General features: G+C 35.3%; 1 protein-coding gene across 5 annotated transcripts in view; it reads right to left on the bottom strand.

Moving 5' to 3' along the window:
• LRRC4C (leucine rich repeat containing 4C) overlaps positions 1 to 19,476 on the bottom strand; it is a 1,172,848-nt gene that overhangs the window by 734,334 nt on the left and 419,038 nt on the right. The window contains exon 3 of one of the 5 annotated variants that reach the window (XM_076002025.1): positions 15,951 to 16,007. The exons of the other annotated variants lie outside the window; for them this stretch is intronic. The gene's annotated coding sequence lies outside the window, so the exon portion shown is untranslated. The remainder of the gene's footprint in view (positions 1 to 15,950; positions 16,008 to 19,476) is intronic. 5 annotated transcript variants of the gene reach the window in all.

Below are 19,476 nucleotides of genomic sequence, written 5' to 3'. Positions count from 1 at the left end.
TCCCTGAAGAATTCTCAAGAGGATTTACTGGAGATCAGCTAGAGCTAGTTCTGACGCCCAGAGAAAGTTCTAAGAAATCACTTGGAACAGGAAAGATATTTGCCTGGCCTCCTGGATCAAAGTTTAGTACAGTTTTATTTCCAGGGTTATAGTACATTTAACTGGCTATTGAATCTTAACATTCAGTGTCTATCTTAGGATGATGTAGGATATCTTCCTCACATCACCATTAAAATGGTGCCAAATACTACAAGATCTGCTCAAAATGAATGTTCGATTAAGAAACAAAAGCAAGGTACAATTGCAATACAATTCATAGGTTAGAACAATCACAAATTAAATGAGCCTTTATCCTTTCATCATAAAGTTTAAGCTCTTCAATATGATAAGGGTGATGGTTAATTTTAGCTGTCAACTTGACTGGTTAAGGAACACCTAGAGAAACAACAATGCATTACTTCTGAGTGTGTCTGTGAGAGTGTTTCCAAAGGAGATTAGTGTGTGAATCAGTGAACTGAGTGGGGAAGAGCTTCTCAATGTCAGTGGATATCTAATTGGGTGAGGTCCAGACTGGACAAAGGGAGAGAAGAGTATTTCTTCATTCTCTCTCCTGGAGCTTGGGCACCCTTCTCCTGCCCTTGTACATCAGAATTCCAGGACCTCCAGCCTCGAGACTGCAGGACTTACACCAGTGGCCCTCTGGGTTCTCAAGCATTTGGGCTCACACTGTGAATTATACCATTAGCTGGCCTGGTTCTCAGGCTTTTGGATTTGGATCAAGCCATACTACCAGCATCCCAGGGTCTACAGCTTGTGGACAGCCTATTGTGGGGCTTCTAAGCCTTCATAATTATGTGAGATAATTCCCCTAATAAATATCCTTTCATCTATATTTATACTTATATATGTTGATTGATTAATTGATAGATAGATAAATCCTATTGGTTCTATCTCTCTGAAGAACACTAATCCAATAAGCACGACTTTTCATTACTTAAACTCTGTCTTATGTCTTATTACTTCTCAATCTACAACTTTAAACTTCATGTTCCAGGTGTTTGCAGTACACCAAAAACACTATGCTGTTTGATTTTGGTATGCTTTTGTAAATGATGTCCCCTGTGCCTAGGATGTTCTTTCTCACCAGTTGTCCAATTTCTCTTCATCCTTTAAAACAGTGGCTCTGGATTACTTTCTGTGATGGAGTTAAGTAGCCTCACTGCATTATCACTTGTTCACCAAATATATTATTTTTCTATTACATTGTATTATTACTGTGTATGTGCTTGCAGAAGCATTTAACATTTTTTTGTGTGTTCAAATGGATAAACTCATTTAATCTTCACAATTCTATTTAGCAGGATTACTATTATCATCATCTCCATTTTACCCAGGGTTCTAGAGAAAACACCTTGACTTGGCATTTTCAGTGATGTGCCAGGTCAGCAAGGCATTCATGTTGTGCACACCAGTCACAAGGTGTTTGTCACCATATGCTGCTGCTGGTTATCAAAAGTAGTGTACAACAAAAATAATTAAAGCAGAGAAAGACTTTATAATATGGACAAAGGCACTAACTAAACTAGTGATGCCAAAAATACTTTCTCAAAATCAAATTTGTAGGGAGTTCAACATCTAATAAAATGTAATTTTCTGTGTAATGTCAGAAGTTTTCTAGAGTGTTTTTATTTTTTCAATTATGGAATTGAAGGAAATTATAGAGAATAGACATGAAAGATTCCCCAAAGAAAGGATTGAATTGCTGTCAGAGAAAGGATCCCTTTTAAATATATATTCTAGAGCATCTGATAATTGAGATGGCATCTGATTTCTGATATTCAGTTCAGTTTGCATATACCACTAGTTTGATGTCAAGTATCTACTATTGAACTTGAGCTATCCCAGTGTATCTATAGAGTGTCCACTAAAAGATTTACCTCCATTCTTGTTCTATCAAACAATTTCTGTAGAGTTTGTAAGTTATTTTCCAAGAAGACATAGTGACTATGCTGTAGTTGAGACAGTAAAAATCTTCCCTTGACAAGAAGTTAAGGTCCAATGAGAAAGAACCTTTGTCCTCATTTTGCCAGTATATATTCCTCTTCTAAACTCTGCTCTCATGGTATACTATTGCTGCATTGTAGCTCTATTTGGGCATCTGATAGGCCCCTCAAAACTTAACAAATCCAAAATACAACTCAATTGTTGTTCCTCCCATAAAAACATCTATTTGTAAAAAATTCTAGAGTTTAGCATTTCAATTGGTGCTAAATCTTCTACCTGTTGCCCAAGTCAGACACCTGAGTGCATCCAGAGTGTATGCTTGGGAACTGAGTGGGGGTTGCGGCCGGAGGAGGATCACAAGGTAGAAGAGAGCTTGTGAAGGCCTATAGAGAAAAGTTGCAGAAATAAAAGATCAACACTTAAATATTACATAAAATATCATCATGACCACCTAATTCCTACGTATCCCTATCTGTGCAATCTATCACTAGACTCTGCCTTTTCTGTTCCTGAGAGAGCCCTCAAATCTTTTCATTTCTCTTTCCCCATTTCTCTAGTCCAAGCTACCATCACCTCTTCCATTTATGACTACAATAGTCTCCTCATTGATCTTTCAAATCCTTTCTTGTCAGTATGCAATCCACAGGCTCACATCTGTAATCAGAGTGATTCTTTCAGTGCAAATCTTATCATATTACTTTCCAACTTAAAACCTTTCATGAGTTTCCATTGCACAAAATAAAATCTTCTTAGTGAGGCATTGATAAGGCCAACTAGCACCTCACTTTGGCTCCACTCTCCAGTTCTTAATTTGAAGAAGATTTTGCATCCTAGGGAATATTTTACAATATTTAGAGACATTTTTGTATGTCACAAATGGTGAAGAGTATGCTACTGTTTTCTAGTAGGTAGAGAACAAGGATACTGCTAAACATTCTACAGTATATAGGACGCCCTCTCACATAAAGGATTGCCTGTCCTTGTCCCAAAATGTCAATAGTGCAAGCGCTGATAAATCCTGCTAACTTTGTCTCATGCCCCTCTTTCTTTTCACTTCCTTGATTTCAAGCATTCTGTTTCATTTTCATGAATTCACTATACTTAAATACAATGTGAATATGGCATTTCCTTTTCCTGAAATAATCTTCTCATTCTCCTCTCTGACCTTTAATCCTTTATTGTCAGCTTTTCCTACAATATAGTAAATTTCATGGGTCTAGGTCATGTCTATATCCTTCACTTGAACTTCAAGACCTATCATATTATAATATTCTGCCTTTAATAGTCTTTCAATATATATTTTTTAAATAATTAATGAATGACTAAATGCATGCATAAATAAGTAATTTAGAATGCCTTTCATCAAGACTACAAAATTTCAGTAAACTAGATATTGGCTCATATTACAATTAGCCTATATTGGAGTCAGGTGGCCTGTAACTGCCATTGCCACTATTTCTTTTCCAATGTATTTCTTTTTCCACTGGCTAACTAATAACATCTATTAAAATTGTGGGGCTTTTTAGATTTTAGAAGTCTGATTTCAAGTATCCTCAATGATAATGGAAGTTCAAGAAGCCCGAATCCATTTTTACCTGCATTTAGTAATGATAAAATTTCCAAAAACCCATAACTGAGTATGATGTGAAATGAAACAGAGATGAAAATTTTCTATCTTAAAATAATAGTAAATTGTTTTGCCATTTCATGTGTTTCACCTGTAAAAACATATCTGTTGTCATGATCACATACAATTGTATTTTTAAATATTCATTTCAACCATCATGTCTTTTAAATAGAAGAGTTGGATTATCTCTGCTTTTCTTTATATGAATGCAATAGTCATATTTTATATGTGTGTGTGTTCACGTGTGTGTGTTTTCTTTCTTTGGAGAAATATAACATCTTCCCATTACAAGGAAATCCAGGAAAAATATGTATACAATTTCTTATAAAGAGAGAAATTTTGGTGCTTCCATAAGCCACTTATTTCTTCAAAATTTCAGATCCAGACTAGGTGGCATTTAGATATCTTGATCACAAAGAAAAGTCCCATCTCATTGAAATGAAAGGGGAATGGCTGTACCATAGTTTTCACAGACATAAAATCAGCTCACAAAGCCACTCATTCAATCTGTAGACAATAACTCAATGATAACGTTGTTTGATGTATTCCATTATGTTTTGGAACAATCTGCAACCATCCCAATATTGAGCATAGAGATCCAGAAATGGGAGCCACATCAATTTTTTTTTGACAAGGGGATTTTTAATGGAATCACACAAGAAATGCCATGACTTGACCAAATGTGAAGGAGAGATGTTCTCCTAGGCAAGAAGAGTTTGTTCCTGTCAAAAAGGTATTTATATCCTCCTCTAACTACAGGAAGAAAAAAGGCAACTCATAGAGTAGACTAAAAAAAAGTCTATAATGGATTCAGGATGGAAGAGTCTTAGAGTTGGTCATATTAATTTGGCATTCTGGAACAGAAGTTGAGACTTCCTAACATAATATGTGTTAACACACTTTGTAGCCATTTCTAGGGCATACAAATAAGAACTCAGAATTTAGGCAAGAACTTAAAGTAAAAACAAATATCATCTAAGCAAAAAGAAATGGATCAAGACAAATCAATAATTGAGACTTCCTTTCATCAAAATAATTATAGGTTATGGTCAATTCCCGAAGTGTAGAGGAAATAGAATAAAAACCTAATCTTTTGCATATCATGATAATTTTTGATATATCTCTAACTATCCAACTTTCATAAGCAGTAGGTAGTTCCCTTCATAAAACAAGGGGTTATTCTGCTTTATAGCTTCTTTTAACATATTCGAAAGGTACAGAATTAAAGAATCTCTTCAAAGTTATATAAATGCCTAGACCCAGTAGCATGTAGGCCCTGCGCCCAGAGTGAGCATAGCCTAAGTATTATAAATTAACATGTATCTGTCAGGCTCAAAACATCTAATTTATACTAAATTATTTCATTCTCATGACAATCCCATAAGAAAAGAACTATTATTATCTTTATTTTACATCTTAGGAACAGAGGTTGAAAGAGGTTAAATAACATGCTAGTGAGTATCAGAGCTAGGACTCAACCCATCTGAAATATATGTGGTTTAATAAAGCTCATTGGTGATAAGCATCTGTGTTCTTCCCTTGCTTTCTGCAGAAGAGTATTATGGTTTATGCCCCCCACATACACACACTGTAGAGTCTTACCACCAGTGGTAAGTAGCTCCCCAACTCTCTGGCTCAAACTAACACAAAGATAGTATCCAGACAAATGTGTCCCTAAGGCAGTACAAAAGTCACACACACATTCATGCATGTGCACATATACACAGGCATTCAAAATACCACCATTTGGAGGTCTTTCCTTTGAATATAGGAAATGAGTTGCCCCATAAAACTCCAGCAATGACACAGACAAACCCAATATATCCATCAAGTGAAAGGAGATGAATCAAGTAATATGAAAACAAAAATCAGTTTTTTTAAAAAAGTAGCCACAATACTCAAATATCCAAGGTGATAATATCAATACAGATAAGTATCAAGAATCTTCCCCCTAAAAATCTTTATCTGAAGACAGGTCCTTCAACTTAGCAAGATCTTTATACAACAAAGAATTAAAAGATTAATGTTTATAATATTTTCAAAGAAAGGGAAACTTTCCCTAACATGTCTTCTTTCCCTCAAGGTCCCAGATGATGAAGAAATTATACCTCCTGCAGTTTTCCATTCAATCAAACTTAAATTCCCCCATGACTAACTTCCCACAAATATTTCTGGATAAATCATTCATTGTTTCTCTTGTGGCATCACAAAACGTCATTATGGCTGTCACCCCTAGAACCAATGGCTATGAAATGGAAGAGAGATATTATAGAGACATGCTAATATATTTTGATGAATAGGGTATCCTGAAACAGTAGCTGAAAAATGTAAAGTACTTCACTCAGCCATATATGAACTACATATTTTATATAGCCTAATCCTCCATTTATTCGCCTTAAAAAATACAGTGGTGTTAAAGGGGAAATAATAATGCCAAACAGAAAGTGGTGACTCTAATATAAAACTGAACCACCTGACTTTGAGGGCATTTTTTTCTTACATGTAAAATGAAAGAGGATATTTTCATTCATTTATACATTAAACACTTATTGCATGCTATGATTATGACCTAGGCCAGTGCTTTACATACTTTAATGTGCATACAAATCAGCATGTAATACTATAAAAGCAGATTAGATTTGAGATGACACTTAAGAGTGTCCGTTTCTAGGAGGTACCAATGCTGCTGATTTGTGGACCACCCTTTTAATAACATGAGTCTAGAGCAAAATTATCCAACTAAAATTTCTATATTGATGAAATGGTCTATTTCAATTCTGCTCAATGTGGTAGCCATTAGCCAAATGTGACTATTGAGCATGTGAGTGTGGGTGGTTAGGGTGACTTAGGAACTTTTAATTTCATTGAATTTTATTATGTAAATTCCAATTTAAATAGCCACGTGTGGTCAGTGGCTACTATACTGGAGAATACATTCTCATAAAAATGAGTAAGCACCCCATCTCATGGAGAAGAAATTATTTAACTGAATTATTGGGATGTGATATGTTCGGTCCTCTATGGCATTACTAACAAAATGACATGGAAGCATAATAGAAAAAGAAATAAAAGGACATGATATACGGGCAGGTTGCAGTTGAATACACTGATTGGCAATTCTCTTATGAGCTCAAAAGCAATAGACCTGTTGCCCTGTATATATATGGTCAGAGCAATAAATGCTGGGTTCATGGGAGAGGAGAATAGCATGTGAAATTTTGCCTTGTCAAGATCTGAATTAGCTATGGAGACTTCTCCAAATATAACTAAGAACTTCCATCTGAAATGCAATATTGCTGCAGTTTTATACCTTTAGTTACGACTAGCTGCAGAGACCATCTCTGTATCAACTGGACTGTGATGAAATTCTGTGAGAGAATAGACAAAATCATCAACTGTCATGGAAAAAGCTGGTTCACACCCACTACTCCCCCACTCTGAGGAAGAAATAAGTCCCTGTGGTAGTTACAGGCAACTTCTGACCTAAAGAACCACATCCCATTGTCATGACAACTCTCATCTCACTGACACTCACTAATGAAGCTCCAGCTGTGCCTGCTTTTGAATGAGAGAAGAGGGAGGCAAACAGAGGAGGAGATGCAAGGGGTCTGAGTGGCTTGTTCCTGGTTCTTAGGGTTGTTTCCTAATGGGCTTAGCTTGGCATGAAAACAATAATATTCAGTGTCATCACCATTGTTTTTTGAAATACATACTTTTGTCCTCCTTGTACATATTTCAGAAAGAATGAGCTAGTCATTAAAATTTACTCAGATCTGACTGTATTGCTTTTTCTTCCAAGTTATTGCTGACTAAAAGATGATACATTTATCTCCCTTTTTGGTTTTGTTGTTGTGTTTTTCAGCTACTGGGGGAAAATAGTACCTTATCATAACTATGATAACAAAGACACACTTTTTTTTTCCCTTTCTTTTCCTGTGGTTTCTCAGACATTCAGCTTTGGACTGTGAAAATCTCAAAGGTCTTAACCAATTTATCATTAAAAATAAAACCCCAAACCATTCTCTCTTAAGTTCTAAGATCTGAGAAATACCCATTAGAAGAATAATATTATAGCCAGTATTTGAACTGCAGAATGTTCATATACCCTAATGTTTAATAAACTGTTTTAGTTGTGTTTTACTATTTGTGAAATAGAGATGGATAATATTCTTCATATAGGATAGATCCAACACTGTTTGAAGCAAAAATATGATCAAATAGACTGCTATTTAGAAACTATCAATAAATCTCCACTGCTTAACAAATCAATTGCAAAATTCTTACTTTGCCTTCTATTCCCATGCAAAAACACTATAACCCTACAATGCATCCTGAAGATTCTTAATCACATTTAGTACATGCCCACGCCTTGGTTATGTTCCTGAGTTTTACTGATTGTAGCTTTAATTGTTTTCTTCAAGCTCAAATTTCAATACATATACTCTTCCTGGGTTCTACAGCTACCCTTCCACCTAATTCTAACAACACACTTCGAAATGTCTTCATATATTTTACATTATTTTCCCTAATTAACCTTAATAAAATAGACTTGTGATATAGTTTTATCATTTGCAACTTTGGGTTTCACAAGCTACTCCAAAAGCTCATAGAGGAAAAACAAATAGTTCTCATTCTGTGGATGAATATGGATTATACAGTTGATACATGAAATGTCCTCAACTTAGCCTATCCATGTGTTTTTCTCCACTCACCCTCCAATCTACATCTGATGAGAGAAACAGAGAAATATAAAATACTGTGAATATTCACAAATATCCACAGATGGCTCCTTATAGAATCTCAAGGGTTCTCTGTAGTATAAAAAATAGGTTTTATTATTTATGTTGTGTTAAAAATAGTGGCGTTCTGTGGTTGCAGTTGTGGTTGTTGTTATAGTGATCATCTGTCAAATCTGTTCAAATAAATTCTTCATCCAATCTTCCTGATTCATATATTTCATTCATTTATTTATACTTCCATAATGAATATATTTTAGTGCATTCTATGTATTATTCACGAAGCTAGTTGATTCGAGAATTACAATAGGAAATATAAAATATTCCCTACCCTAGAATTGCTTAAGTTTAACAAAGAAGACCAAAAAGTAAAGAATTAAAAATTAATGTAAGAGATCAAAAAGACATGACAATTAAATGCAATATGTGCTCATGATCCTCAACTTCATCTAATACTAGAGTAAAATTCCAAGCAGCTGTTGACAAAAGCCACTGCCCCTGACCAAATCCATGTAAAGCGAGAGGAGATCAGTTTTGGGGAACACCCTCAAGTCATATCAGACTCTTGATACAAACTTAATATTTAATTACCAAACACTTGCAAAGTAGTAGTATTTCTATTTTCTAGATGAAAGAACAGAAACTGAGAGTTTAATAGCTTTCCTAAAATAACAAAAGGTTGAATTTTGATTTACTCTATCGTCTGTCTGGTTGCAAAGCTTGTTGTAATCTTTGTTCTGTCTGTTTTCCTATCACTTTTTAGGAAAAAAAAAAAAACCTGCTTTTTAACTGGTGTCCTTCATTTATGGTTTTAACTTGCCCCAGGGGGGCTTCCAAATTGAATCTTATATCTGAGTTTGAAACTATGGTATTGCTTAACTGGTCATCTACTGCTGAGAGAAGGTACGTAATGTTTTATATATAAAATTATATATAATTTTTTTTGGTTTCTGTCTTAAAAAGAATTGTTGTCTCTTTTGCAAAAGCTTATTCAGAAGCAAGAAAATATAATTCTGCCCATCACTTACCATCCCTTAAAAATGCAGTGATAACTCAAAGACAGACTTGACAAATGGTGCCATGCTGGGCTCTTTTCTTTTAATGATGTCTCAATTGAATTTTCTCAGTGAGAAAATTAAAAGCGGATTTGCTAAATGCCAATGCCTCTGACTTCTTGTGGGATTAAAAAACCCCAGCTGAACTCTCCCTGCCTCTGTGAGGAACAATGCTTAGGAGATTTTGCAATAGTAACTGACCTCACAAGGCCTTTGATGAGTTTCAGGACAGGATCCAGTCTAGCTGGTTCCTCCACAGATACACTGCCTCCTGCAGTGTCTGCTCACAGGAGTAAAAGCATTTTTCTAAAGTGAAGTTAGCAGCAATGACTCAAAGGCACCCCAGCAACAATTATGCTGAGTAAGATGGTGATATTTTCTCATCATCATTTTAAATTATGGTCCTTCCCTCTCACTCCCACGGTTCTAGCTCCACAATGAACTAGGTACTTTGACTCTGAGTTATAAAGTTTAGTTGGTTCTTCAACTTACTCAGTCTGTTCAAGTTCATAAGAAGTCAGGAATAGAACTCCTGTGCTCAATCTCCTGCATTTCTTTACTTCACTCTGGAAATTATTCATTTCTTAGTATCGAGGTGGGATAAAATAAAAGGAACCAGCAGCCAGTCAAACCAAGCTTACCGTTTCTTCTGAACTGATATTTTGCTAATATGCCCAGGTACAGCCACACTGAGCCCACAGCAAGTGCTGTGGTTATTCTACTTGTCTAGATCCCCTGTGATCCAGCAATGAAGGGGCTATGCCTACTCAGGATTCGAGTCCCTGCTCCAGGGTAGAACTAGCATTTGTTTTCTTGATCAGTAGTATCCATGATTTACTGACTTAAATATTTTGAATATGTATCTCACTCTTTTCTCTGACACACCTGATGTAGTTATGTCATCTATGCTCACTGAGAATTTGTCTAAAGCCAAATTTACATGTTGACTTTAAGAACAATGAGTTCACTTATCTTTGAAATCCTGAGCCTGGGGCAGTTTTGTGAAATATATACATTGCTCATTAGACATGTGAAAGTTTGCCAGAAGTAGTAAGTAGTACCTTTACCAAAAAAGGAAATTGAGAGCATGCTCTACTCTGTGACAGGTATTGTTCTAGGTACTTTACAAATGTGAATACTCAAACATGCTCCATGAAGTAGGTACAAATGTTATGCTCATTTTTCAGATAAAGAAACTGACATTAACAGTGGTTAAGGAAAATGCCTACATTCACACTGCTTATAAGAGGCTAGGCTGGTAGTCAAATCCAGGTACTCAACTTTCATAGCCCTTCATTAACCTCTGTGCTCCACTGCAAAAAGTTAGAAATAAGGCAAAAGTATGTCACAGGACATACTATTTATTTATTTGTTTGTTTTCTTTTTTAAATTATTTGTTATTTCAGAAAATCACGGGGGTATATTTTGTTTACATAAATTGCTTTTGTACCATTTGAACCAAAGTTATAAGTGTGTGCATCCCCAAGATAGCGTGCATTGTATCTGTTAGGTGTGAATTTATCCATCCCTTTCTACCCACTGGCACCTGATTGATTTCTGATGAATGTTACTTCCATATGAGTGCTAATCGACTAGTTACAATTTAAGAGTGAGTCCATGTAGTGTTTGTTTTTCAATTCTTGTGATGCATCACTTAAAAGAATGGTCTCCAGTTCCATTCAGGGTAATACAAGAGGTATTAGTTCACCATTTTTTATGGCTGAATAGTACTCCATGGTATACACATACCACATTTTATCAACCCACTCATATATTGATGGGCACTTGAGTTGTTTCCACATCTTTGCAATTATGAATTGTGCTGCTATAAACATTCAAGTGCAGGTGTCTTTTTTATAGAATGTCTTTTTTTCATTTGGACAAATATCCAGTAGTGAGATTGCTGGATCAAAGTGGCTATTCAAAGGCCGGGCGCTGTGGCTCACGCCTGTAATCCTAGCTCTTGGGAGGCCGAGGCGGGCGGATTGCTCAAGGTCAGGAGTTCAAAACCAGCCTGAGCAAGAGCGAGACCCCGTCTCTACTATAAATAGAAAGAAATTAATTGGCCAACTAATATATATATATAAAATTAGCCGGGCATGGTGGCGCATGCCTGTAGTCCCAGCTACCCGGGAGGCTGAGGCAGAAGGATCACTCGAGCCCAGGAGTTTGAGGTTGCTGTGAGCTAAGCTGATGCCACGGCACTCACTCTAGCCTGGGCAACAAAGCAAGACTCTGTCTCAAAAAAGAAAAAAAAAAAAAAAATGGCTATTCAGGAAGCATTTACACATAGCATTCTGGTTAGAAGAGGTAGGCTTGAAGCTGCTATCACATATCATGCTTACTATTTTTACTGTTGGTGTGTTTATCTGCGTTGATTTTGTTTCAGAGAAGGAGATTTAATGTCTTCTTCTTCAAATATCTCTTGCTGAAGCTATATCATAAATTTTGTGGTGGTGGTAGTTTTTACAAGTCAAAAATAATTAGGGAACCTTATCATTCTATGTATTTTAAAGGTAGAATTGACCTTCTGTATCTGTGAATTCCTCACCCACAAATTTAACTGAACTTGGATTAAACATATTTGGGGAAAAAAACCTAAAAAAATTATAATACACATATTTTGTATTATATATTATAACAACTATTTGCACAGTGTTTATATTGTATTAGGTATTATAAATAATTTAGAGATGATTTAAAATATAAGAGAGTATGCGTGTAGGTTATGTGCAAATACTAAGCCATTTTATGTAACATTTAAACATGCAAGGATCATGGTTTTGGGGGGAAGGTTTGAACCAATCCCCTAGGATACAGAGGAACTAAGGGAATTTATTCTAATTTCTAAGTGGTCTAAATCACCACACAAATTTCTTTTTCAATATTACTAGATCATTATCACCTAAGTAGTGAAATATACAAAAATATACCAACTATAGTCAATAATGTGCTTGTTGGTTCATAACATTTTCACCTTAAAAATTCACAACTACCCTATGTAATGGTTATTATGATTGTTCCTGCTTTTTACAGAAATAATACAACCTCTGTGGAAAGTAATATGGAAATATCTCAAAGAGCTACAAGTAGAACTACCATTTCATACAACAATCTCGTTACTGGGCATCTACCCAAAGGAAAAAAAGACATTCTATAAAAAAGACATCTGCACTAGAATGTTAATAGCAGCACAATTCACAATTGCAAAGATGTGGAAACAACCCAAGTGCCCATCAATACATGAGTATAAAATGTGGTATATGTATACCATGGAGTTCTACTCACCCATAAAAAACAATGGTTATCTAGCACCTCTTGTATTATCCAGGATAGAGTTGGAGCCCATTCTACTAAGTGAACTATCACAAGAATGGAAAAACAAGCACCATGTATACTCACCATCAAATTGCTATTAACTGATCAACACTTAAGTGCACATATAGTAGTAACATTCATCAGGTGTCAGGTAAGTGGGAGGGGGTGGGAAGGGATGGGTGTATATACCTAAAGGTGTGGTGCATACCGTCTGGGGGAATGGACATACCTGAAGCTCTGACTCGGGTGGGGCTAAGACAATAGATGTAAGTAACCTAAACATTTGTGACCCTGTAATATGCTGAAATAAAAAAAAAAAAAGAAAGAAGCTTACAAATGTTGTGTAACTTGCCCAAGTTCATATGACTTGTTAGTGTAGCCAGAATTCAAATCAAAGTAACTTAAATCTAGACTTTATACTATTAATCACTAGGCCAAGAGTTCTTGAAACATGATTCATGAAAAGCTAGAAGTACCACAGACCCTGTCAGAGATTTCCAGAGGTTAAAACTATATTCATAATGATACTAAGACACTCCGCCTTTTTCATTGTGTTGATATTTTCACTGATGGTGCAAAAGTAGTGGTGGGTAAAACTGATGATGCCTTAGGAGGAATCAAGGCAGTGGCATAAATAAAATTAGTAGTCACTGTTTTTCAAGTCCACACACTGGTAACAACAACATTACCTGTTTTATGTCCTTGAAGAAACAGTAAAAATTATTAATTTAATTAAATTTTATCCTTTGAGCATATCTATGTTAATATTCTATGTTATGAAATGTAAAATACAAAAGAAGTGGTTTTTATACAATAGTACAATAGTTATTTCTTAGGAAAAATACTTATATAATTTAGTTGAGCTGGACTAGTTTTTGTTTTATTTTGTTTTTTTCACAGAACATCATTTTTATTTGACAAAATGATTGACATACAAACTATGTTTTTTTTTCAGACATGGATATTTGGCAGGCATTTTCTGAAAAAAATAACAAAGTGAGACTGTCACTTCAAAAAAAAAAAAAACTAACATTATTTGTGACCTATGAAAAAATTTGATCTTTCAGTGCAAAAATCAGAATTTTGGAAGATCTGTATCCATCACAGTGAACTTGACAGCTTCTCAATACTTAATTTTTTTTTCTGATTAGATGAGTGATGGCATTAACAAATGTGATTTTTTAATATTATATAATGAAATGTCAATATTTGGAAGATTTGCATAACTCAGTGAGCCAATATTTTGCAAATGACTAATATATAATGTTACAAGATTGTACATGGGTAAATGATCAAAGTGCAAGTTAAGGCAATGCCTTGTTATGTAACAGATATGAAAAGCTCATTGGTATGGTTTCAGATTCCACATTGCAATTAACCTTTAAAAAACTTCCACTTACTGAGTTTCCCCATATCTACATATCTACAATTATCTGAAAAGGCAATGAAAATATCATCCCTCACTTCAAACTACATAACTGTGTAACAGCAGATTATTTTTAACATCTCAAATCATAACACATACCTGAACTTACCAAATGAGAAGATATGAGAATTTGCTCTCTTCTATTAAACCAAACAACCATAAAATATGACACTCTTCTCACTAACTTTTATTGAAAAATAGATAATTTCACAAAGCTATGTTATTTATGTTAAGATGGAAGGTTTACTGTTATTTTTAAATGAATAAATAACTTTTTGAAATTTCTTAGTTTCATTTTATTAATAGACATAATACACATAAACAAATACTTATTTTGAATCCTCAGTAATTTTTTAAGTATATAAAGGAGGGATCATAACACCAAGCATTCTGAGAACCGTTACGTTAGATTTTTCCAACCCCTTATCAGATATAGGTTTCTATCTCTTTGGTAGAATATGTCTAGTGATGGGAAATTCACTACCTCTTAAGAAACTCTATTACGTCTTTAAACCAATCAAACTATATAATTTGACTTCTACTCATTGGTTTTGGTAACATGGTAACATGCTCTGAAATCACACAAAGGAGAGAGAATCCCTATTCTTCAAGACAGACCTTAAAACCTGTAAGACTGTTACAATACTAATTTAAAATCAAACTAAGTTTTCACTTATTAGTACTCTCATCTAACATTTATTCATCCATCTTCCTTACAAGGGTAGTGAGTGATTTTATCAAATGTCTTTCTGAAATCCAGACATACCATGCATCATTTTTAATTGGGTTGTTTGGAAAATATAGTCCTTGGAGGTAAGTACTTCCTGCTCTGCTTTTACTGAACTATGAAATATTAGGCATATATAATATTTCTTCCAGTTTTAAGTTTGCTAAACCATCAAATTAAAAAAAAAAAAAAAAAACAAAACTTCTGTTAGATGATCTTGGATGTCCCTATCATCAGATGTATATTTGAACCTGGCCATATATTATACAGAATATATTCACACACATTTGAAGATTAAGAAGATTTCCAGGGGAGTTATTGCCGTGTCCAATTTTTTGAAAGCACACATTAAAGTCATCTGCCTATATAAAAATAATTTTTAAAATAACAAAACCTTTTTTAAAAAGGGTGCTGTATTGAAATTTCTTAAGCTCAGTTGATTGCTTTTTTCTACTCCCTGATTGACAGAAAGAGTCACCATTAAAAATTTCAGTTTTAAGTCTCATATCCCCTTCAGAGACCTTTTCAGCATCATTCCTGTCTTTTTTTTTCTTTTGACATCTAATATTTCTATTGCAAATATCAAACAGAAAAACACAGTGTTACACAAGCCACCAGAGACAAAAAGGCAGAAAGTAATGACTTTACATTTTGGTTCATTTAACTGTGAATCCCATGTCAAGAATCTGGCACTAGAAACTAGAGAGCAACAGTGAGACAATATAAAAAAATCATAGGAACATAACAATTTGAGGATGACAGGGCAGGAAGTCTGTGCACAAGCTGGACAATAAAGCTCAAAGTGATCCCAATAGCAGCAAACACTGGCCCTCGCCATTTATAAAAGTTATTATTGTCCCCTCACTGTAGATAACAGGATCTGGATGGTGCATATTACTCTTGTCTTTCACTCCTTTTTGCTCTGAACCATTGGAATGTAATTGTCTTTTTAAGTACAATGTGCAATGGACTGTTACTCAATTTTCCTAAAAATCTGTTGACTTGCTACTCATATTCTTTGGCATGATCATTGCATTTAAGAATTATGAAATCTTACCAATATCCAGGTGAGATTCTTCTTGCATAAAATTCATGGGTGCGGCATACAGCATTACTGAAATCGAGAGAAAGCATTCTTCCCTCAGAATTTCTATTAACTAAAAGTGAGGTACATTGTGACATTACTGGCCTACTGGCAACCCAGGCACTCCCTTGGCAGAGTGCTCACAACATTCTACCCAGAAGCATAATTCTGGCTACACTGTAGCTAATGGGGGATATTAAAGAAGTAGGGGCTTCCCTCTGCTATAGATATTTTTTTTTTTTTTTTTTTTTTTTTTTTTTTTTTTTTTTTTTTTTTTGAGACAGAGTCTCACTTTCTTGCCCAGGCTAGAGTGAGTGCCGTGGCGTCAGCCTGGCTCACAGCAACCTCAATCTCCTGGGCTCAGCGATCCTACTGCCTCAGCCTCCCTAGTAGCTGGGACTACAGGCATGCGCCACCATGCCCGGCTAATTTTTTTTGTATATATATTTTTAGTTAGTCAATTAATTTCTTTCTATATTTTGGTAGAGACGGGGTCTTGCTCAGGCTGGTTTTTGAACTCCTGACCTCGAGCAATCCGCCCGCCTCGGCCTCCCAGAGTGCTAGGATTACAGGCGTGAGCCACCGCGCCCGGCCTTGCTATAGATATTTTAATTTACAATTAACACAGGGTGAGGGTCATCCTTTCAGAATTTCTGGCTTGGAGGTCCACAATTTAGAATTGGACATTATTCCTACCCATAGTTGAAAACCCTGGCAACGTATGTTATATAATTTCCCTTGCTGCCAAAAGTTCCTCCAAATTGACTTTTGTCCCCCATCGGCAGCTCTCCAAACCCTCATCCCATAGAAAACAATAATTACATATCATAGCAATGGAATTTCCTACCTAATTATTACAAAGTAATCTCTAGAGGCCAAAATATTAAACCCTTCATCTCAACTTTGTTGGAATCTTTTCTGTACTCTACCATTTTTTCCTTTACTCTTTCTTTAAAGTTTCTCTATTATACTTCCTTCACAACTTCACCAACCATTCTTCCCTAATGACCTATAAGTCTTAAGCATCTTGCCCCTTCCCTTTTTTCCCCACTTCAATTTCCTAACATAACCAACAGGTCCAGGAACCTGGCTCAGCCTGAAAATATGTCTTCTTTACCAATACATACACCAAAAATGGCCAGAGTGTTCAGAGAGGACTGATGTAGAACACACATATGATTTGGAAATCTTTGTTGATGACATTCTAACATTTCTCAGAAACATTATGGAAATACAACTTGATTTATGCCCCTTAGAAGTGATTATTTTCTTTTCTCTTGATTTATTGCCAAAGTTGTATAAGCAGGTAGACAAGGAATCAGTATAGCCAGGTGTGACTATGTAGTTTGTCCCCAGAAGAATGGTTCCTGAAATATACACCATGATGCACTGTCTGGTTTTGGGTCTTTTTGTCTGAAGAGCTATGGCAGCCCAGAGAAAACATCTGGTTCTTATTCATATAAATATGGTGAAATAGGCTAGGGTACTCCTGCTAGGAAATATGACAAATGGAGTTTCAGATACATATGAACAACTACTTACTAGATATCTTCACTTAGCTATCTAATAGGTGTTTCCAGCTTAACATGACTAAATCAGACATCTTGATACTTCTTCAAATTTTGTTTCTTCTCCAGTCTTTGTCATTTCATAAAATTGGTTCTATTACCCACCCACTTGCTCAAGCAAAGAACCTAAGAGACATTTTGACCCTTCCTTTTTCCTTTCCAATCACATCTAATCCATCAAAAAACCTGGTAGTTTAAAGTATGTTTCCAAATTTTTCATTTCCCTCCATGTCTATGGCTACCTATTTTTAGACACTATCATATGTTCCTCCTTGTCTTTTATCTTGCTTATATAAAAATATAATTCACATAACAGGTAAAATTATATTATAGTTTAGCTAAAAAATATTTCAGAGGCTTGTCATTGCACTTGGAACAATACCAAATCATTGTTTGGTCTACTACCCCTTCCTTTTGGCTATATATTCAAATTCATCCCTCAGTAACCTCTCTTCATCCCAACTGTGATTTCTATTAATACAATATACTGAATTTTCTGCCCAAAGAACACTGCTTTATCAAAGCAAAGTCCATTCTAATATGATATTAGTTATCTTTGAATTAGAACATGAAGTCTTAGAAAACTTTACTTCCTAAATTGATGTATTACCTAGTTCTACTATTCATGATATAATACAAATATGTTTTGGGTGTATTCATGATTCTGAAGTATTCTTCAAAGTGCAGACAATGCTGATTGTCTATATTTGACTACAAATTATTTTGCCAACAAATGTAGACAAAATAATTTGCAGGTGCCAAATGAAATTTGTTTTCCGTATGTTAATGGGGAGTGGAGGGATCTGAGAGGCTAAGAAAAAGAATGGCTTAGATGTGAGGCCAGAGAGCAGCCATCACTTATTTTACACATGTGCTGACAATAGACCCTAATTTTCTCTGTTCTTGTTCCAGGCACGGCCCTAGTCCAGAAATTCTCTTTGTGATTCTAGCTATATGCAGGTTTTTCAGTGCCTGTTTTGAAACTAATGAGAAGAAAAAGAAAAATGTCATTGTCAGGGTCTTAGAAATACTTAATGATGGTTCTTACCTGTGGGTAAATATCAAGGAGCTAAAATCCACAGGTATGTGATGTGCTTTCTGAAGGAGAGAAAATAATGAAGTCTCACAAACAAAAGATGATCAGAGGTGCTGTTCCCTGGATAGATAGGACACATAGGAGAATGGGTTGGCCACAAGTAGGATGTGAATTTCAGCACTGGACCTGCTGAGTTGCAGAGGCTTATGGTATATATAACACACAGTTTCGATGTTAGGGTAGGCTCTGCAAAGATACTTGTGTGAAAAATAGAGATTTGTGAATTACTAGAATATTAAGGACAGTTGAAGAATTGGAAGTTGATAAAATCAATAAATATGAGTATATACTATGAAAAGAAAAATAAGAGAGATGAGAGATAAGGATAAAAATGGAACTCCATGGATCACTGTCACTTATAATGCAAGTAAAGAGAACAAAAACTAAAGAGACCCAGCAGTGAAAGAATGGGGAGAGAGGCATTCCAGAAGCCAAAGGAAAAGAAGGTTTCCTCAGTTTGAAAGTGGTCAACCATGTCATATGCCTCAGAGAGTTCAAATAAGATAAGGACTTCAAAGCTCCATGAAGTCCATATGTGATCTTTGCCAGAGCTATTTTAGACAATTTATAGCAACAGAAGCCGGGTATCAATAGGGTGAGGAGTGACAGGGAGGTGAATAATTTTTTCAGAAAACTTAGTCATGAAGAAAAGGTCATAGTTTAGGTTATATCTAGAGGTAGGTAAAGGATCAATAAAACTTTGTTTGTTTGTTTTTGTTGTTTTTAAGCTCAAAGAGAGCAAGATTCTTTAAAATGAGCTAGGAATGATGCAGAGATCTGAGGGACATAGAATGAGGAAAACATTCTAGATGAGAACAGGGAGGATTGTTCCACT

This window comes from Microcebus murinus, chromosome 4 (genome assembly GCF_040939455.1).
Source record: "Microcebus murinus isolate Inina chromosome 4, M.murinus_Inina_mat1.0, whole genome shotgun sequence".
In the NCBI taxonomy this organism is placed as follows: domain Eukaryota; kingdom Metazoa; phylum Chordata; class Mammalia; order Primates; family Cheirogaleidae; genus Microcebus; species Microcebus murinus.
Note: the sequence above shows the minus strand (reverse complement) of the source record. Positions and strands in the feature narration are given on the sequence as shown.